At 44.7% G+C, this 22,460-nt stretch overlaps 1 pseudogene; it reads left to right on the plus strand.

Moving 5' to 3' along the window:
• The first annotated feature begins 21,446 nt into the window (after positions 1-21,446).
• LOC136643470 (5S ribosomal RNA) lies at positions 21,447-21,563 on the plus strand (annotated as a pseudogene).
• Positions 21,564-22,460: the final 897 nt, after the last annotated feature.

Below are 22,460 nucleotides of genomic sequence, written 5' to 3' on the forward strand. Positions count from 1 at the left end.
CTCCTTGAACCTTCAGCACTGGTGATATGGTAGCACGCAACTCACCATAATGGGGTGGGTGAGAAGCGTCTTGGGGGTTGTGTAGGACCCTGCCTCAGAAGCACCAGCAACCTGGCACCTGAAAGGACTATGGCCTTATTCATTATGTAAAGAAGATTATTTTGAGGGATTTGTGTCAGTTTCCATCTTTGCATCACTGCTGGATGTTTTGACTTCAACATTCGGTTTCCAACAGCAACCAGCCAGATCCCTGTAGGTGTTCATGAGGAGTATGTGAAGGTGATGACTCCAGAAGGATCCAGTACTCAGAGTTATACCATGACTGGACATGGAGGTGTCACTAAGCTGTCTTGGCTAGCAACCACATCTTCCTTGAGTTCATCTAACTGGTTTTAAAATGCAGTCATCTGAGTTAGTGGTCATCACCATATCTTGCATGAGTGAATTTCAAAGTTTGGAGAAGACCGTAAGAGATGGAAGTAGAAATCTGGGCAGTCTGATTTCATGATTACTTGGAAGTAAACCCCACTGAAATTGGTAGAATTTCTTCCCAGGTAAGTTTGCATAGGATTGCAGGATTAAAAGTAAACCACCGAACCTCTCCAATCAGCAGCACCAATTAAAGCCCTCACCAGCCAAAGGTTCATCCTGCTTTCCTCTTCCTGCTTGTGCAATGCCCATCAAACAATAACCCTGGTGGACTGCCATTATAGTGATTGTGCTGTAACAATTCTTAAAAATCCATTGCTCAGCCCAGGGAGACCAACACAGAGAGAGACTATCCTCAGATTATCCAGAAAGTTTATCTAGGCAGCTGCCAAACATGGATATATTAGTCAAAGTATTTGAATAAGTGAAGCCAATAAAAGTTTTATGGCTTTCTCATCAACAGAAGAGAAGTACAAAGGTAAAACACTAATTGCATGTCTGACGTAAAAGATGAAATCTACTTACTCTTTCTAGGGAACCATTTCAGTATAAATTTCTAACAATTAAAAACGGGGGAGGAAGAGTGCCATATTTGAGTGCCATGTTGGTTCAATCTCTTCTTATGGGCTGACTGAGTAGGCTACTTCGTCAAATTTTGTGCATCAATTACATTTGTTAGATTGTTTGATAAATAGATTAGTGATGTTGAAGTGAAGTCTATTAATAGCAAATGAGGGTAAACATGTTGTAGACAAATTACTATTGGGCATTGGTACTTATTCAACCATTGTAACGCCCTGCTCCAAAACATAAAAAGTTTTTGCTGTCTTTTTTTTCCTTTTACCAAAATATTTTAGGGTGGTTTTTTGTTGTTGTTGTTGCTTAACAGCATGTTATGTTTCCAGTGTTTTAAGTTCTGTTAACAACTAAAAATGCCAAAGGCCCCATTTGGAACAATGACTGTAAATATCTTTACAGCAGAACTTGCAAATAAGAAACAGAGCCTAAAAAAAAAAAAAAAAAAAAAAAGGAGAAAAACATCATTACTAATAAATGAGAAATTGTACTTTCCAATATGTAAGAACCTATAAAAGAAGGGAAAAAAAAAGGCATTTTGTGTGGAACTACCAAAAACAAGATCAATAAGAGAAAGATGTAACAAATGTCCTTTTGTCTCTAAATTAATGGACTTTCGTGATTTTTTGCTAATTTTTCAGTGCTTTCTTTTCCAAAGATAATATTGTTTTTATTTGAGCATCTGCTTTCTTTGGTGGTTTCCATTCTTCAAGAAAGAAGTTTGGAATGATGAACGTGTGTATTCCAACCGAAAACAGATTTTCAAAAGGGAACAGTTGAGACCCAGTACTGTACATCTAGATTCATTTCTGTCTCCAGAATGAAATCTATTGGTGAGTGTAGTTATAGTCGTTTTACACATTTGCATGGAGAAAGGACCATGCGAGCCAGGCTTTGCATATGGAGAGAAAACTGCCATTTTGTGGGACTGGGGTGGAGGTGGGGGGGAATGTTACATGAAGAGTTGGAAAAACAGTAGCCTGTTGGAAATAGCTACTGACATTATGTTTATACAACCTGGTTCACATGGAGACGCATGACAATCAAGGGGGCAGAGGCCTGTGTGCTCTTCTTTTTGTCACTGTGAAGGGTTGGCAGAAGATGCTGTAGCCAATATCATGCAAGCACACTATTTCTAAATGGATGGATGCAGAATCTTGATGACAAAAAATGGGCAGCGATCCCATCAGAACTTGTGATGGCATCCTTGCCTTTGTCGCTACCTCCTCGTACTGAAAGGTTAGAAAACTCCCCTACCTGCCCCCCGTCAGCTACCACACATTGTCTGCTGGTGGTTTCAGTCTTAACAAACACCTCATTGGACACCATTTAACACCATCCTAGTGGTGCCTTCAGCACAGAATTACCAATTGACCAAGAAATGCTATAAGCCACTTATCAGAAAATCAAAGAAGCGAGATTAATTCTTTCTCACTCTTTGCCTAAGAAGCATAGAGCAACTTTGGAGAACTGATACCTTTTGCCCTAGATTCCATCCTCCAAACCCGCAAAGCCGTGGATCAGTAACAAAGGCAGGGCCATATTTGCAGGATATGTACCCAGATTCACTCTGGGCTCTGCCGCCTGAATGGAATGCCCTCCAGATAGCAGCATTTTTTTATTTCAAGAGTTTGCAATCCTCAATGCTACTACTGGGTAAGGTCAGACTAGAAACAATGGTCCAGTCCTCCGTGCACACTAGTATCCATCATTTATTTTAAAAATAAAATAATATAGAAAGACCAAAATGTATCCATCATGAATCTATGGAGATACATACAATTGACAGACCCGAAAGAAAGGAAAAGCATGAATAGTGAGACCACCCACTGGATGGCTTCATGACAACATTTCTCCCTGTGCTAATGGATATTTTATTTAGGGTAAATAATACTAACTTTCAATTAGATCTCGAACACTTTAGATAAAGATCTAACAAATATTTTGACTGAAACAGTCAGTGTGTATTGCTTTTCAGTGGATTTACGAGAAACAGCCCCTTCCCAGTTGAAGTAGCTCATTCTTATACCAATTTCAAGGTCAAGGAGACAGCTATTTTATAAACGGCATCAGTGTCTGGGTTTGATTGAAGTTTAGCAGTGGGATCATCTTTGAGGATAATAACCAGAAAATATACAGCAAAGGGGTCAGTACAGCTGAGAAGCTCAGTAATGTCTATAAAATTTAACCCAAGCTCATGAGTGGTACTGAACTGAAAGCAGACTAACAGTCTGATCCTAAAGGCACAGCCACCACTAGATGCAGGGGTGCCAAAGTGGCTACAGCTGCTTCCTGTGGCAACTTGGCAGGCACTGGAGGTCTCCTCGGGGGAGAGGAAAGTTGGAAGAAAGTCCTGAGGAAAGTTCCAAGTCCCACAATGGGGCTTCTCAAGTCTGCATTGGTTATTTTGTTGGCGCAGATTTGACAGACTCCAAGTCGGGCGGGAAGGCCCAACACAGAATTCAGGATTTGGCAGAGCAGACTGGTCCTGCCCCATTTCCTATCGCAACCCTGCCCTCTTCCGGCATGCCTCCCCCTGCCCCCGAAGCCCTCACTGAACTCTTATCTAGCTTGGGTCGCGTCTGGTGCTGGGCTGGCGCTGTGCGCTGACTTGGCACAGGGTGCAGTGGTCATGCCTTTCGGCAAAATTGTGACACCCACGCCCGTGCTGGAGGTCAGCACCAGTGCTGGCTCAGCTCAAGATTGGGCCCTAAAGTCAGCATGGATAATTTTTATTTTATTTTATTTTTGGTATTGCAATAATGTTGAAGGATGCAATCCTCAACCTATTTACTTGTAAGGAAGTAATACATGGGCAATTAATTATAAGACTCTCAAAGCAATGTTTTTAATGCTAGTTTGAAAGTAGGTTCCTCTTTGGGAGGACAAGAAGGAGGGGAGCAGCTGTGTACACTGCCCTGAGCTTTTGCAGGAAGGGCGGTATAAAAATGTGAAAAAAATAATTTCCTAGGGTGATATTACATTATTTAAATTCACAGATAATATAGGATGAATTTGGATATGCCCATCATTTTCTTTGGGCCACTGCTGCTAGCACAAATTCCCAGAAGGGATGTCACACAGGGATGACTGGCCAGCAGAACCTCCACTGCCACTGATACATCAGTGGCAGGGGTGAATCAGGGAGGGTTGGGTGCAGATCAGAGTAGCGTATGAACCAGGCTGCTGGTGGTTTGGGGACAGGAGGGGGGGATCTTAGCAGCAGCAACACACACTGGATCCCATACTCCGTTTCTGGCCTAGACTCAACCCTGAGTCTCCTCAGAATTACACCAGTTGAAGATCTGGTGTAGGTGTGAGGGTTCCATTGGGAACTAGGCAGCTTATGGGGAGGTAAGTAAAGATTACACCGGGGGGGGGGGGGGCACCTGCCTGCAGAGCTGAGCTGCAGCCTCCCTAATTTGAACAATGTTAGGTATAACCTGATTTTCTCTTTGTCTACAAATCCACAAGGCGGGTTAGCATACTAAAACAGTAGTAAGAAACATAAATAGAACAATAACGCAGGAACAAGTTAAAAGCCTCCTAGAATAAATACATCTTTGTCCTCAGTGCAAGGCCAGCAGTGTGAGGCCACTCTGGGGAGAGACTTCCAAAACCTAGGTGGGAAGAAGACTATCTCCCCCATCCCATTCAACCAAATATCAGACACTGGTGGAACACACAGAAGGACCTCCTTGCAGTGCTGAACAGGTGGCTCCGATAGAAGGCAGTCCAAGGATCCTGGTCACAAGTGTTCCGGTGGGGACAAAACTTTCCTTTAGCAGTGGCGACCGGCTCTGAATGCGAGGGGGAGGGGCCACTTTACACTCGTGTTCAGGAACCCACAAAACGTGGCACTTTGCCCGTCCCTCCAGAACACTAGTAGTCATAAGCTGTTAGGTTGGGGGCTTTGATGATTGAAGCCAGCATTTTTAATTGAGCTGGAATTGTACTAATAGCCCAGGAACTGGAACCAAACTAATTTTAGTGGTGGAACTAGTAGCCCAGCCCTGGAACTGAGTAGCATGTGCTTTGTAGGAGGCCCAGCACCGTGGCTAAAAGACTGAACTCTATATCCATTCCCTAGTTCAAATGCAGGCTCTTCCATGAACTCACCCCTCTCAAGCCACCTAGCCTCAGCTGCAATATAAGAAAAAACAAAACCCTGTAAGGCAAGTAACTAAGGATGGTATCAAATACATGTAAAGTGCTATGGACGCTTTACATGTCACTGCTAAAAACATGTTAGCTATTATGGTCTGAATGGTACACGATGCGCCAACAGTTCTGAAGATGAACAGATGTGGGCTGGGTTAGTGGAGCTCCTCGGAACATTTTGTACTTTGCTCAGTTCCGCGAAAGAAAAGGGTGCAAAGCCCATGGCACAGGGGAGTTGGTCTGTTTGTGAGTATGCAACAGGGGTATAAGAGGATCTGGCAATTATGGGCTTTGCCAATGCAAAGTCCTGTTTCTCAGCCGTTTAACTATGATTTATTGATTCCCCTTTATTAACATTCAAAAGCATGTAAGAAGAGATGAGTAATGAATGGAACTATGCATACAAAATGTCTCTATTCACATGGGGGATATGAAAACAATTTTTAAACACAGACAAAATCACTCACTGCCGTTAGGAACACAACATGCAGGATGGAAGTGGGGGAAAAGAACCCATATTTCGGTGTTGCAACATGAGGGGAGCATGTTGGCTGAAACCAGATTTCTTGTACAGATTACAAGCCTGTGAATCAATTATAGAAGTGCTTCAGAGCTCTAAGCCCGAAGCTGAACTGCTCATATCTGAGCAGCAGCAGTGGTGTAGCTAGAGGGGTGCAAAGCATTAAGTTTTGCAGGCGTCTGAATATGCTGTGCAAGCGGCCCCTCCCTCTCCCCTTTGGAGCCATTCTGGGCAGTGAGACCAAAATGGAGGCATGTTCCCGGTATCCAGAATGGCTCCGAAAGGGAGGGGAAGGGGCCACTTGCAAGGCACGTTCAGGCACCTGCAAAACTTAGTGCTTTGAACCCCCTCTAGCTACACCACTGAGCAGAAGAATAACAGTGGTAGAGCAGACCTGTGCATTTGATGTGGAACTGAGTCCTACTGTGTTCAGTGGGGTGTATGCCTAAGGAACTATGCCCAGGATTGCACTCCTAGAATATGATGTAATGAAATAGTAGCGATTCTTACATCCTTGGGATGCAGATGTAAGGAAATGCACCACACGGTGACATCACATCACACAAGTATTTACCTTAGTCATGCCCAAGAGAGGCAAAGATGCTGCTCCATATCTCTCATAAAGTCTAGTCTGACCATCTAATGATCTTCTCCAGTGAAACAAAGTCCAAATGAAGCAGGTCACACAAATGTATACAATGACTCTCTGCATTCTACCGTCTTTCAGGGGATTCAGGTAGGCAGATCCTCCCTGACTGTTTATTGACCAGTCAATTTTTTAAACCCCTTCCTTTGAGCGCTTTATTTTTTTCTTTTGCAGATTTCAGTGTTTTAACAACAACAACAATAATACAGTTATTTATATACCGCCTTTCAGGCAGTGATCTATACAGACAGGCTATACTAAATCCCAATAGGGATTTTTACAATTAAAGAAGGTTCTGTCTTTCAAGAACCACAACATTTCAGATGGATCTTGTTTTCCAAAGTTAGAAGTACAGAATGTGGTGTTATGTGTTTTTTATTCAAAATTTGCATTATAATTCCTAATTATAAGAACATAAGAGCCCTGCCGGATCAGGCCAAAGGCCTATCTAGTCCAGTTCCTGTATCTCACAGTGGTCCACCAAATGCCCCAGGGAGCACACAAGACAACAGACACAATCTGCGTCCCGGTGCCCTCCCTTGAATCTGGCAATCAGAGGCAGCGTGTTAGGTAGGTGATATAAGTGGTGTAGTGTCAGCAGATGCCACCACAGTCATTACTCATGCACCCCCATTAAAAAATAAAAACAAAACAAAATTGTTTTTTGTGTGTGTTTTTTGCAGATCTGGGTTTTTTTTTTTTGGTTTGCTTTAAAAAATGAGAAGTGCAGAAAGCTGTGGTGTGTGTTTTGGTTATCACCATTTTCTACCACCTCTACCCATCCTTCCTACCAGCGACTTAGGAAGCATACATGGTTCTCCCCCCTTTTATCCTCACAACAGCCCTGTGAAGGAGGTTAGAGGGAATGTGTATAACTAGCTGAAGGTCACCCAGTCGGTTTTATGGCTGAATGAGGATTTAAATTAGGTCTCCTAGGTCCTAATCTAACCACCACACCACATTAGCTTTCATATCACCTAAGGCTGCTGAAGAGACTTCAGGTAGCTCCCTGAATTCTACTGAGTTCTACTGTCTTCAGGGCCCCACAATAGCTGACCCCGACCCTACAGAAGTGGCTAACCAGTCTACCTGAGGCTGCTGTCGTGTCATAGTGTTAACCAAGTCTGGCCCAAGACCTTCTACTGCCTAAGGCAGAGTGCCAGATACTGTCCCCTTGCCATTGTGCCAGCTTCTGTTCCTCCTTCCAGTCCAGGGAGTGGAAGGAGAAGGATCAGTGGCGGTAAGCAGGAGGAGAGAAATGGGCACCCCACTAGTTTGCTGCCTGAGATGACAGTTTCAGTTGGCCTCGTGCATGTGCCGGCCCTGATGATAACTCATGCCAATTAGCAGAAGCCTAATACATGCATTTTGTGTTAGTCAGTTTGAGAACTTATTTAACTGGAAGGAGACTAATAAAAGTATACGATAAATAAACAAAAAAAGTAACAGTGAGACCCTGATGGCCTTTTTGAAATATAGAAAAAAAGAGTTTCAACAGGGCAGAGCGGAGAAGGTTAGAAAAAAGGAACTGTGGGGAATTCTAGATCACATGGGTATCGTTGCTCCATGGAAAGCACTGCGTCTTCAAACACTCTCCATGGGGAGAGCAAGAGTGGGGCTATGAGTGCATCCGCAGCTAGGGCATGACTTTCGAGCACGCTCTCATTAAGGCTATAACTGTGGATGGTGTCCATGGTTACAGATGGCCTGAACAGGCTTCTGTCAAAGCTTGGCTTTAGGCAACAAGGCCAAACTTGTGGGGAGATGGGTGGGCGGGCAGAGTGATAAACTTTAATCCAGTTAGGCTGACAATTCCGAGAAATGGCTGTCCATTCCTAGATAAATTACTGTAGCTCACAAGAGATTTTAACACCTGAAGGACGTTTAACCTGTCAATGATTGCTGTTGCAGGGAAATATTCCGATAAAAGCCTTTGTCCACAACCTTTAGTACACGTATTTACAAGAATACTTTATTTTAGGATTAAAAACTGGTCAGATGAGAAGAACTAAGAACCTTACAGACATAATAAGCAACATTTTGAATGTCTCATCACATCTGGGCTATCTCTGAGTTTCTTCTGGGAGATCTTGTGCTTCTCCCCAACCTGAGATCATGTCAAAACATACAGTTGTAACTTGCATGTACATGTGGGGTAGAATCCATCTGACACCAGAAATTCAGGATCAGGTTCCATCCCTTCGCCCAGGTGAGTGTCTCTCCTCAAACCGATGGCCTTAATGCTAAGTTTCTGAGGAGGAAGAAGGATGGGGAACATCTTGACGGACCTCCTTGCTTCCCTTCCCTCCCTCTCTCATTCACACCTCCCACCACACACACTGTTGGTAGCATGCAAGGCTTTGCAAGATGTCGGAGATGGGAGGAAGCAGAGATCTCCTTTGATAAATTGGGACAATTAGAATGAATAACTTCACTATTTAGAATTCTACATTCTATGTTCAATTTGAGCCTTTGCTTCTTGACATCCTGATTACAAAAGTTGCAAAGCAAAAGCATTCCCATTTCTTAGGACTTAGAAGAGTGAAAATAATTTAGAGAGGCGGCCACGTTAGTTCATTATAGCAAAACCAACCAAAAGTCCAGCAGTACATTAAAAATAGAGATAGTTATGGTGGCCTAAGCCTAGGCTAGGTGCTTGAAATGGTTTGGAAAATTGGTGGGCAATTCATACATAGGAACAAATAAAAATGGTGGAGTAGTTGCATTAATTAAAATGACTTAAGGTTACTCCTTTTCTCCTTGATGGTGGCCTGGGGCAAACCTAGCTGTGCCTTGCTTTGGACAGTCCTCCAAGCTGCTGGCCTATCACATATCTCCATAGCCTGCTGGAGAAAAACCCAGCTGGAGTGCTCATGGGTGGCTCAAGTCCAAGAATATGCACACAGCAAGATACCCTAGAGAATATGAATTCCAGCTGACAAACACACTTGACTGTTATAAACTGTTTTGACAGGATGGATTATATCTTAAGGTCTGTGAGTCTTCAAGAGTTCTGAGTTCCACTGAAATTAGACTATTCCAGTTTTTGGAACACATGAAACTGCCCAATAGTGAGTCAGAACATTGGTCAATCTTGTCTACAATGAGTGGTAGTGATTCTCTAGTGTTTCAGACAAGGGTTGTTTCTAGCCCAACTTGGAGATACCAGGGAATGAATTGAACCAGGGATCTTCTGTATGTGTTTTTCTTGAGAGTCACATTAAGTACCACATCTTAGAGCTGACCCTTTCCACGCATTCAGGCATACATGTCTCATGGCCCTTCATCTGATTAGACTCAGAAGGGGCTTGCCTGTGACACCAACTGAACAATTCACGTCAAGGATCAAGGTAGGTGAGAGTGGTGAACTAATGAGGGGTGTCCTGCCACACCCTGAAGCTGTGTGTTGCCCCCCCCCCTCTGGCCCACTGCTGGCAGAGCTGCTTCATTGGGTGCTCCAATCCTCTTCCCAATCGCTAAGAGCAGGGGTGTCCAAACATTTTGGCAGGGGGGCCACATCATCTCTCTGACACTGTGTCGGGGGCCGGGGAAAAAAGAATTAATTTATATTTCAAGTTTGAATAAATTTTACATAAATGACAATATTAGAGATGGAACTTATATGAATGAACGAAGGTCTTGCAATAGCTCAAGGCCTATAAAAGACCTTGCACAAAGCAAGGCCGGCCTTTCCTTCGCTGCCATTGCTGCATCACAGATGTAAAACAGCAAGCAGTGGAGGGAGTCCTCGCCCTACTGCTCATGTGAGAGGTCGAACAGTCGCCCTCATGCTGAGAGCAGTTGCATTGGGCCGGCATAGGCTCTAGCAAGTCTCTGGAGGGCCAGAGGCTCATTGGAAACTGAGGGCTCCCCATGGGCCAGATTGGGAGTCCCCGAGGGCTGCAAGTGGACCCCGGGCTGGGGTTTGGGCACCCCTGGCTAAGAGTGATCAGGAAGAGTATTAGGCATCAGCAGAGCACCTTTTTTGGCTGCTGGAGGAAGAAGGGAAAAGCAAAAACAAACTGCTGCCACCACTGCCTCCTCCTCGTTCTCCCTGCCCACCTGGTTGCTTAGGTAAGCAGCAAGGAGAGAAAGGATACAGCAGCCTGGAAGTGTAGCCCACCCCCTCATCTTCTATTCCAGATTACTGCATCCTTTCTCCACCTGATTCTGTTTATTTTAGACAAGAGTAGAGCACTCCCAGGATGCTCCACTTTTCCTGTTCATTCTAAACTGGATGCTGAGTGCTGAGAAAGGAAGTGGCAATCCGGGGCAAAAGTTGAAGGGGTAGGGAGGGACGGCCTCAGGTTCTCAATTGTCACAGTCCAACTCTCTTAAGAACATTCTTATGTTCTTAACATTCAAAAAGCCTTGCTGGATCAGGGCAAAGGCCCACTCAATCCAGCATTCCTTTTACCACACAGGGCCCGATCCTGTCCAATTTTCCAGTGCTGATGTGGCCTCCCTGACCACCATAGTGGTGCAAACGTGCTTTTCAGCATGTTCACAACACTTGGAAGCTAGTGTAGAGGACTTGGGCTGGCTGAAGCACAATTTAGGATTGCACTGAGACGTCTGACACTCTGATGTCACATTATGTGGAATCCTGCATTGTTTGCATTTTTGAAACACCCAGGTAAACTGGGAACACGCTTTCAGGGAGCAAGAAACAAGAATGGGAAGAGGCTACTTAATTCTTTCCCCTCTTTTTATTTTTCAGCTCAAAATCACCCTATCCAAGCTGTTTTTATTTGGATAAATAAATTTAAATAAATCTGTATTTATAGAGTTTTTGCATTTATTTAAATGATTTAATGCCCGGTCTTTTCAATGCCAGAAATGGAAGCTCAGAGTGGCTCTCTGAATGAACGTTTTAATGTGTTGGTTCTTCTGAGAAGTTTATATATTGGTATTACACTCATGTTATTATGAGATGAGTCCAAAATGTGATTATTATAGTAATAACTGAATTGATCTTTGCAAAATATTGGAAAGCGTCAGTAGTCCTAACTGAGCACAAACTGAGGCTGAAAAGTGTGACCTATATTAGCAATTGTTGAACTGACGTCATACAACAAGTAGGATAGATTCCTTGCTCTCTGATTTATGGGTATCTGTCATTAGATAAATAGATTGCAGAAACTCAAGTTGGCATGATTAAAAGTCTTATGTGAAACCTGATTTAATGAATGGCTTTGTTTGGAATAGCCACTTGAAACAATCACGATTGAGTGGGACAGAATTGTAATTAATAGCTGTCGTAAACTTAGGGGGGTTTGGGGTGCTCAGAGTTCTTGGTTCTCGAACCCTAAAGCCCTCAAGTCCCTCCCTTCCAGTAGTACTGCCACCACCCTGTACGTGCCAGTGCCTCAGTCCAGGGACACTGAGACCCTCTAGGCTTAATTCTATCGCTTGCAGGCACTGAGCGCTTTCTCCAATTAAAGCATCAGTCCTCAAGTTACTAGACCTCAATGAGCACTTGGTAGCTTGCTGAACAGCTAGGCAGGATTCTGAACCTTTGTCCTCAAAAGGCAATGAAACAACTTAGTAAAAGAGATTTTAGTTTATTAAGTACATAAAGTTACATAAAGTTACAGTGAGGAAGCAAATGCTAGAGGCATAAATATCTAGGAAACATATCAGCAATAAAATAATAAAGCTAGCTGGCTATCTCTATTAAAACCTATCTCTCACCTGGTCCCCTCCACCCTCCGCCTCCACCCCGGGTCCCCTGGAGCTGCTGCACTCTGGCGCCCCTGGTGGCAGCGAGCGGCACAGACCTGAGAGTGGCTGCTGGCCTGGCTCTGGCGCTAAAGTCAAGCTCAGCTTGTTGCCGCCCCCCCCCCCAAAAAAAAAAACTTGCTGCCTGGTGAACTTGCTACTCCCTGCACCCCCTTAGCTATGCCACTGAAAAGAAGAAATGAAAGACACCCCCATATTAAGACATCACAGAAGATTGTACAATGCCTAGTTGTAGAATCACATAATGATTTTGCACACATTGCTTAAGATAAAGACATGTGCATATCTTTTCTGCAGCCCTATCCCATCTCTTCGCTTGTACCTGTGACGATACATGATGCTGACGTAAAGAAACAAAATCCGGACAGAGCTGGGGAGGACTACGTGGCTGAATACAGCGTATGCAAATGCCAGCCCTGCCAAAATGGTGGCACTGTAATGTTACAGTAATCTATGCATGAAGTAACTAAAGCATGGGTAACCTTGGTTAGGTCTGTCTGAGACAGGAATGGATGCAGCTGGTGCTCTAGCTGAAGCTGATCAAAAGCACCGTGGGCTACAGCCCACTCCTCTTACATCCAGGACCAAGGGAAAGTCCAGAAGCTAACACTGTTCCAGGTTCCAGGAGATGCAATTCAGTTGTAGAGAGAAAACACATCTTCCCACATGGTCCAGAGCAGCAGCATAGATGCCTCGTCTGCCATCTGGGGCAGTGACTCCTGGCATCACCCCACTGTGCACACGCAGAGGTAATTGGTAGTGACATGATGGTGGTGATGTGAAACTTGGAGTGTAGTGAGAGCAGCAGCAGGTGCAATCTCGCTGCCCAATTCCCACGTTCCTTCCAAAGGGGGGTAGCAGGCAGGAAGATTACACCTGCCTCCACCACCTCCTCTAAGTGTTTCTTCAAACAGCAGCAGTGACAGGTGTGATCTCACTGCCAAACCCCCTTCTAAGAAGCCATGGATGCCATCTTGGTTGGCCTCATGGTTGCACATGACAGTCCGTAGGGCAATGTGGCCTATGTCGTGACACTGGGCCCTGCTCCCTGGGAGGGAGGGGAGGCCTGCACTAGGGTGGCAGGCAGATCTCCCACTGCTGTAGCCAGGATCTGGCAGTCTGGGAGGGCAGCGCGGCAAGTGGGCTTGCTCGCCGTCCCATGGGACTGTTTGGCCCTAAATGGGCCTCCCAGAAGTAGTTGGCAGTGACATTATGTCACCGACAACTATTTCCGGGTGCCATGCTTTGCACGCAGTACCACAAGCATCTAGCTTGCTGCAGCTGCAGTTGCCGTGGCTGCCCGGTGAGTAGGGGAGAGGGGCTGCGCAAGTGCCCTGCATTGGGCCCCCTCTGTCCTGGGGCCGGCTCTACTGGGGTGGAACCTGAGGTGTGGAACCTGGGCTATGCCACTGGTTCAGAGCTACTATCATTACCTTTACAGTGCCAGAAGTAGCAGGTCTGTAACCTCCCACATCATCTATGTAACACAAGGAGGGGCTGTTGTTCTGCACAACATATAGGGAGAGCATTTCGACTTCAATATGGAAACTCTCCTTAAAAAAAAACACTTTATCAATCTTTCTTTTTCTTTTAAGAAATGTATCACTCAGATTTGGAAATAGAGAAATGAACTAGGCGTCACTGATTAGGTCTGGCAGACATTTCCTATTGGGAAAGCTGAGAGATCTCCTTTGTGTTCCTTTCTTCATTTCATCCTTTGCTGGCTTGATTTCATTTGAAAGAAACAGACACACTGGAGGGCATTTTCCCCTCAGAAGCAGCTGTCTGGTCTTGTCCTAATACTTATTAGTCTGAATGACACTGAACAGGAGGTAGAGCACGCTGATAAATGCTTCAAAGCGCAACATACGATTGGTCCAAGCAAGGTTCAAGTGGGGAAAATAATCTGAGTCTGTTTCTTCAAATTGTGCTTCAGGTAATAACAGAAAACATACACAAAAATGAAACCAGGTCTGTGCATCATAAATCTGAGTCACCAGTGGCTGGAGGGTTTAAAACCCTCTAAATCAGTTTTTCTCAAACTGTGGGTCGGGACCCACTAGGTGGGTCACGAGCCAATTTCAGGTGGGTCCCCAATCATTTCAAAATTTAATTTTAATATATTAGACTTGATGCTACCATGGTATGTGACTGCATCTGGGGAAATGTTACAGCTCTGTACTTTTAACAGGCTACTATGTATAGGCTTTTAACAATGATAGTAAATGGGACTTACTCCTGGGTAAGTGTGGGCAGGATTGCAGCCTAGGATTGTTAAAAATTTTCCTGCTTGATGATATTACTTCCGGTCATAAGTTCACTTCCGGTGGGTCCTGACAGATTCTCATTCTAAAAAAGTGGGTCCGTTGCTAAACATCTGAGAACCACTGCTCTAAATCATCTCTGACAGCACAGTCCTGCCATATTCATGATCTCTCTTCAAGTGTTGAATAGCATATATCTGTGTCATGGGCTGGAAGTGCAGGCAGCCAATGCAGAAATGTCCGCTTGTGAATTATTTGCTTAAGAGGGCCCAATCCCAACCAGCTCTTGGGCCAGCGCAAGTCCCTTGCATTAGCCTGGAGGTGTTACGAAAGTACCGGATCCTAATCCCGCTCCCAGGTAACTCGGTGCAGCGCCAGGCCGCTCAGATCTGTGCCACCTCTTTAAGTGGCACAGATCCACGTAGACCCATTGGGGCTGCTGCTGCGTTATCCAGCGTAAGGGGAATCAATTTCCATTGCCCGTGGCCGAGCCGCAAGCAGCGCCAAGCCCATGCTGGATTCGGAGGAAGGCCAGTTGGCCTGCCTGTTCCAGCACAGTATAGGATTGGGCTGAGTATCATGCAGGAGAACACACACACATGAGGGATTTAAATTCTCACAGCTCAATTGTATGCCTGTCTACTCAGAATTAAGTTGCACTATAGTCAGGGACATACTCCCAGGTAAGCCTGGATAGGATTGCAGCAGTAATGGGCAGGCAGGGAATGAAGAAGTAGAACTTTGTAAGTATTAAAGAGATACGAGGGTTGCCCAGAAAGTAATGCACCACATTTTTTTTCTTCAACAATTATTTATTGAACACAATGAAACTTACACACAAGAAAGAATGATGTTTCTTCTACACTCCCTATTTTTCCACGTAATCTCTGTCCAGTTCTATGGCCTTCCTCCAGCGAGACACAAGGGCATGTATGCCCTGTTGGTACCACTCCTTGTTCTGGTCATGAAGCCATTTCTGCACTGTGCGAATCACCTCTTCGTCATCCTGAAAATGTCTTCCGCGAATGGCATCCTTTAATGGCCCAAACAAGTGGAAGTCTGAGGGAGCTAGGTCAGGGCTGTAGGGTGGATGGGGTAACACAGTCCAACCCTGTTTAGTGATGTGTTCCAAAGTCCTCAAACCTGTGTGAGGCTGAGCGTTATCATGTTGAATCAAACATTCACCTGGGTTGTTATGGCACCGAAGTCGCTGGAAGCGCTTCTTGAGTTTGGTTAATGTCGTACATCATTGGAAAAGTAATTTAATGCTGAATGCAATGAAACAAACTGTGCTGGAATATCCGTACTCTATCAAATGTTCTGGTCAATTAACCAGAAAACATTTTCACTTGGTATGTACGAATAACACCTCCATATTATATGTCATTGGAAAGGTAATTTAATGATGAATGCAATGAAACAAACCGTACTGGAATATCTGTATTATTTCAAAAGTTATGGCCAATTAACCTGAAAACTTTTTATTTATTTACTTAATAAATTAAGGGCGCAATCCTAACCAACTTTCCAGCACTGGCATAGCTGTGCCAGTAGGGCATGTACTACATCCTTCAGTTGGGGGGCAGTCACGGGGGCCTCCTCAAGGTAAGGCAATGTTTGTTCCCTTACCTCGTTCCTGGAAGGTCAGTTAGGATTATGTCCTAAATTTGATTTCATTGTGTAGGGGAGGCTACAAAATCTTCTTTGCCCTGGGTAGCAGATGCCTTATCTATTGTCCCATTTTTCACCTTTAAAAATGTCTGGCTGTGACATCACTTCCAGGGCATAATTTTGCACTCGGCACTGGGCTGCACTTTCATTAGCTATGCCACTGAACATAAGAACATAAGAACATAAGAACAGCCCCACTTACCCCCACTGGATTCAGGCCTCCCTGCTGCCCAGCTGGCTCATGGGTTGAGGCAGGCACATTTACAACACTATGAGATGGTGCAGGGCTGGCTGCTCCTGCTCAAACTGGACTTAGGATAGCGCCGTTAATTGTTCATATATTCCTAGGATTGCTTGCCATTGTTTCACTGCCACAGTGGCCGTCATCTTGGTCATAATGGTAACAAAGGCCAAGGCAGGATATTATTGTCATCTCTTAGCAAAAGCATGGGTGGGTGAGAATAACTCCTACATGATTTTATGCAAGGAACTTGATCAGAATTCCCAAATCACTTAGTGAAACATTCTTGGTCTAACTTTATTTCTTGGAAATGTTATTCAGGATGCAGTAAAACTATGTTTGGTTTGGCCAAAAGGCACGAGTAAATAAATGACTGAAAAACATTCAGGGATCAAAGGAGAGATTCCGAGAAGATCCTCTGGAGCTGATGGCAAGGTCCCTATATGCTAACCCTGGAATGGGACTCTCTAATACATGAAAGTGTCATTCCAGAACCAAAGGATTTGCATGTACTGGATGGATCTGAGTAATTCTGTATCTGCTTGAAACTATTTTGGAAATGCGTTACCTCTGTGCAATATAGTGTAATTCTATGCATGTTTAGTTGGAGGTAAGAACCACTGTATTCAATGTGCCTTATCGTCTGTTACACAGAACTGTGGCCTTAGATACATTGATGACATGTACATAAGACTATGTATATTCATTTTGAAATTAATGTCTTGTGTCAAGGTAACACACATTCTGCATTAAGAAAAGTTGAATTCTGTGACCCATAGGATTCTGTAACCCCAGAGGTGTCACGAGGGTTGCGGCACCTGGTGCAAGAGCTCATTGAGTCACCTCATGATGGACCTCCTTCCATACCAGACCATACAGAATAAATGGCAATATCATATGCACAGTCTAAATGCAGTGGTGTCACCAGGGTAGGAGTAACCCCCATTAACTTTATTTATTTTAATATATAACAGTACAGGTCACCCAATTAATCTGTAACCAACAAAAAAACCAGTGGTCAACTTGATGATACTCACACAAATGAAGTGTGATCTAGTGTTAGTTCTGATACATGGAAATGAGAGCTGACTCCTACTAAAACCTTACCAGTTTCCTGCTGTGTCATAACACCTCATTGGCTCTCGAAACAGTCTCATTGGTTAGTTTTGTGTTATGAAAATTCACTTTTTGTTACATAAAAACAACAAATTAGTTAATTAACTGGTTAATTGTCCATAATCTTTGATAGAATACAGATAATTCAATGTGCAGTTTATTTAATTACATTCTGCATGAAATTACATTTCCAGTGATATATAGCATGATGGTATTATTCAGGAATACAAATTTTCCAAAAGGGTTCCATAATTTTGGTCACTAGTGTGTCACCCTCCCCAGGGCGTCACCCGGTACAATCCACAGTTCTGCACCCTCTAGTGATACCCCTGTATAATCCACAACTGACAGAGTCAGAGCTATGAAAGACAACGTGGTGTAGACTTGCCCAGGCAAGGTCGCTTTGAACGGTGAATGGGCCACTGAGTTTTTAATTTCAAGCATCTTTCAAACAATAGTTGAAGGGTACATGGCTCAACAACATTTTCTGAAGTTTAGCAGGTCTTCATGTGTCAGTGCCTGGATGGATGACTACCTGGGAACCCCACATATGCCACCATGAGTTCCAGGATGGAAGAAAAGTGGGATACAAATGTAACTCATGCAAATTTGCACACATTCTTTTGTGTAGCTTTTCTTATTGCCCATTTAGTTTGCACAGGAGACCATCTCACTGAATTTAGCCCTCGCTTGCTTGTGTGCATGCTTATTATCTTGTTCTTTCAACAAAACAATTTTAAGTGAGATTTACAACATGTATTTAAGCAACAACAACAAAACCAAGCCTGGCTGATCCAGAAGTGTGATTGAGGTGTTCACCTCAAGCAGCAGATTAGCAGGCAGTGCCAACCAATCTTTACTCGCTCACCTACACACTACTTCTTCTCTCCCAATCCAGAGACACTCTAGCCCACCACTCTACTCTCCTTCACACTTCTTTTGAGATGCCTTTTACAATGAAGGAAGTGGCAGAAGCAGAAACTGGCATGTCCCCAGGCAAGTGGGGAGGGGGAGAATTTGGTACACATCTTAACAAAAACCCAGCATTTTCTACCAGCAGCAGGTGAACCAGGGTGAACCATAAGCCAAGAACCCAAGAGAACAAGACCAGTAAAACCAGTTGCATACCTGCCATAGACTTCTACAGGGCAAAAGCCCCAACCGCCAGCCGCTAGACCCTGCAGAAGCCTTTCTGAGGCTCCCGATGGGGGGCGGAAACCTCCGAGAGGCTTCCCCGACGTGAGTGGAGGTTGCACGAGGCTCCGTGAGCCTCTGGTGAGTAAGGGGGGCAGATTTCTGCACAGGGGGGGTGATAGTCCGCAGGGTGCACCATCATGGAACTTTGCCCTGGGCGTGGGGCTGTGGGACGGTGGAGGTCCATGGCTGAGTTAAACCTGGCACCTCAAGGTAATTAAATTTTGCAGCAGGTAAATTAAGGGAGAAGAATTTTGTAGCCAACGTACCTGCACAGACAAGGTCCTATCCTTTGCAGCCACCCATGGCACCGCAGAAGAGGCAGGCACCTAGAACTGAGCCTCTAACTAATATCCAGATAGGTGCATATAGCAGTAGTATAATTGTTGCACACACCCTCTGAGTATTTTCTAGATGGTTTGCATAGATGAAAAAACACAGGCCCTGACTGTGGACTTAGAGCCTAAAAGACAGGATAGAGTCCAATAGGTGTGATTAAAAAAAAAATGGAGCGGGAAGAAGAAACCATGTTAATGTAGATACCAAAACTTTCAATTTATGGAATAACCAGGCAGAATGACCCCTGGGAAGACAGTCAAGAGAGGGGAAGAGCTAAATGCCAGCTAGTCCCAGCTGAGCCAATGGAGTAGGACTTTTTCTCTCATTCCTGCTGCTGCAGCTTGGTGGAAAGGATGACAACAGTGAGAGTTTGGAAAAACAGAGTCAAAAGGCAGCTGGTCCTAATGAAAGGTAACATTCTCAAGAAACCTAATTTTGCAAGCCATACCAAAGTTGTGCTTGGTGGTGGTGCCTGGATGGCATACTTACTGCACTGTGCTTTTACCTCACACCCAACAATCAAGACATCAGACTGCAGTTTGGGTTTAAACTGGGCCTCTTTAATATCATCTTTACAACAACTGAAGCAGGGCTGGTCAGGGATTAATAATAATGTCAACCCAGCATGCAGGCCACTAATTGGGAGAAACGGTCATAAGAACATAAGAACAGCCCCACTGGATCAGACCATAGGCCCATCTAGTCCAGCTTCCTGTATCTCACATCGGCCCCACCAAATGCCCCAGGGAGCACACCTGATAACAAGAGACCTGCATCCTGGTGCCCTCCCTTGCATCTGGCATTCTGACATAGCCCATTTCTAAAATCAGGAGGTTGCACATACGCATCATGGCTTGTAACCCGTAATGGATTTTTCCTCCAGAAACTTGTCCAATCCCCTTTTAAAGGCATCCAGGCCAGTTGCCGTCACCACATCCTGTGGCAAGGAGTTCCACAGACCAACCACATGCTGAGTAAAGAAATATTTTCTTTTGTCTGTCCTAACTCTCCCAACACTCAATTTTAATGGATGTCCCCTGTCCTAGCTATCCTAGCTGTCTGCCTCCCCCATGAATCTCCTTAGGGCAAACCATCTGACTCGAGATCAAACTCAGTCTCATGACTGCTTCAGCCTTTCACTGTCAGCCTCAAAGGGTCAAGGCAGCTGAACAGTTCAGCCTGCAGGAAAAACCTTGATAAGCCTTGCCAGTCCAGTCAAGGGGCTTGCCAGCCAGCCTTGTCAAGCTGGTCGGGCATCATGGGAGCAGTCATTGCTCACCCCTCACTTTGTTGCCTCAGAATGCACACCAGGATTGACCTTTTCTACCCTACCCTGCATGCATCACTCCAAGTTTACAACTCCTAACCAACATAAGACCACCCAAACCCTCACCAGTCTGGCGTAGGTGATAAAACCGCCAACCAAGGCCAATCTGGATGACAGCCAAAAGTTCGTACCAGGCCCTCCAATGAATGACCAGTTAATCTCAGACTAGACATAGGGTTAGATTTTTAGATTGTGAGCCCTTTTGGGACAGGGCGCCATTAGATATTTGATTTTCTCTGTAAACCGCTTTGTGAACTTTTTGTTGAAAAGCGGTATATAAATGCTGCTGCTGTTGTTGTTGTTGTTAGGGTGGGAGGGCAGGTGTTGCCGCTTGGGTTGAACTGAGTCTGGTCAACAGTGCAATCTGAGGTATGTCTACTCAGAAGTAAGTCCCATGTTGTGCAAAAGGGCTTACGGCCAGGAAAGTGTCTATACCATAGGATTGCAGCCTATGTTTCTTTCCCAATGTTTGCGGCTGCCGATTGTAGAGGGCTTTTTCTTAGGATGAAAGTGTACTCAGTCCTACAACAGCACTTCAGCAAAGTATTTAATTAGTAGCTCCAAGCAAAGGAATAGGCATGGCATGGAAAACAATAAGCTTTGGATGGTGATATGCTAGAAAATTTGGAGCAAATGTTTTATTCTAACATTAAGAGCATTGCCAGTACTTTGCTTGGCTAAGGAACATGAAGGGGCCAAGGAGATCCTTTGGGTTTTTGATGCCTTTGAGTATTAGAGAAAGCAAATCTAATTTGCAGATGGGAAGCAGAATTTTTTTTTTTTCCAAAGCCTCAGCCATAAGTAAGTCTTTGAATTTTGAAGGTGCCGCTTCATAAATTTATGTGCTTGCTCAGACTATAAAGGCAGTAAATATGTCCAGTATTTCATCTTTTAAAAGGAGTTTATTTTTTCTTTCTCTGTTATTGTGCTTGAAAGGAAAGCCCTTTGTTTAAAGCACTCACAGGAATTCTAAATTAGGAAAATTGTTCCCACGCACCGTGCAGTAATAACGGTCAGACTTGGGGATGACGGCATTGCGTTGGGTGTGGCTTTTGGGCAGGTGATGTGGAATTATTAAGTAATAAAGAGATTTGTTGTGCTGGATGGGATCTGCTTACTTCTCCAACAGCTGCCCAAAATGATGTTTTCTTCTGCCAGTCGGTTTCAGTTCTTATTTACTCTATATGGAAATGTGCTGTCTTCCCTGAAAGATTTCCTAAGGCAGCAACTGTTACCCTGCACATGCCCGATCTCGTCTGATCTCGGAAGCTAAGCAGGATCGGGCCTGGTTAGTACTTGGATGGGAGACCGCCTGGGAATACCGGGTGCTGTAGGCTTATACCACAGTTTTTCAAGACTGAAGGTTGCCAACCAACCAAGAAGTCATTTCCTTATAAGGACAGCTAGGTTGGTGTAGTGGTTTGGGAGTTGGCGTTAAGGTCCAAATCCCGGCTCAGCCATGTAACTTCCTCTGGCTTCAGGGGTACATATAACTGGACCAGTGGTATAGCTGGAGGGGGTGCAAGCACTAAAGTTTGCAGGGAACCTCACCGCATCTTGCAAGCACTCCGTTTTTTTCCCCTTTGGAGCCATTCTGGGTGTATACCTCTGTTTTGCTCACCCCCCCCACCACCTAGAATGGCTCCAAAAGGGAGAGGGAGGGGCAAAACTGTGGTGAGGCTCATTGCAAAACTTAGTGCTTACCACCCATCTAGCTACATCACTGGACTGGGCTGCTGTCAAGGGCCCAGAAGGGTTTGCTACTGATCCCTGAATCCACTTGGTGTCCACAGCCATTCTGTGATGGTGGCAGAACGACTCTTTGGGGGCCTATTCAGGCAGGAGAGGTACCATTTTGCTGGGGGCTCTCTGAAACCTGGAGCCAACATTGCTTGGAAGTCTGCCCCACTGAATTGAATGAGACCTGAATAGACAGACCTAGGACTGGGCTGCATATCCCATTGGTTCCATGCCTATTTTGTTCTACCTCAGACGCATTATGTGGAAGCAAGTTCAGCTGCATTCAACATGGCTTCCCAATAGATGTATTTTAGGACCAAAGAATTATTCATTCCAATTGCCACTAAATGAGTTACTCAGAAGCCCAAAAAATTAAATAGTTCAATTAGACACTCAGGCTGCAATCCTTTGCACACTTTCCTGGGGGTAAGCCCCATGCAACTCAATGAGGTTTACTTCCGAGTAGACAGGCCTAAGATTGTGCTGTCAGTCAC

The sequence above is a fragment of the Tiliqua scincoides genome, chromosome 2, assembly GCF_035046505.1.
Source record: "Tiliqua scincoides isolate rTilSci1 chromosome 2, rTilSci1.hap2, whole genome shotgun sequence".
Taxonomy (NCBI): Eukaryota; Metazoa; Chordata; class Lepidosauria; order Squamata; family Scincidae; genus Tiliqua; species Tiliqua scincoides.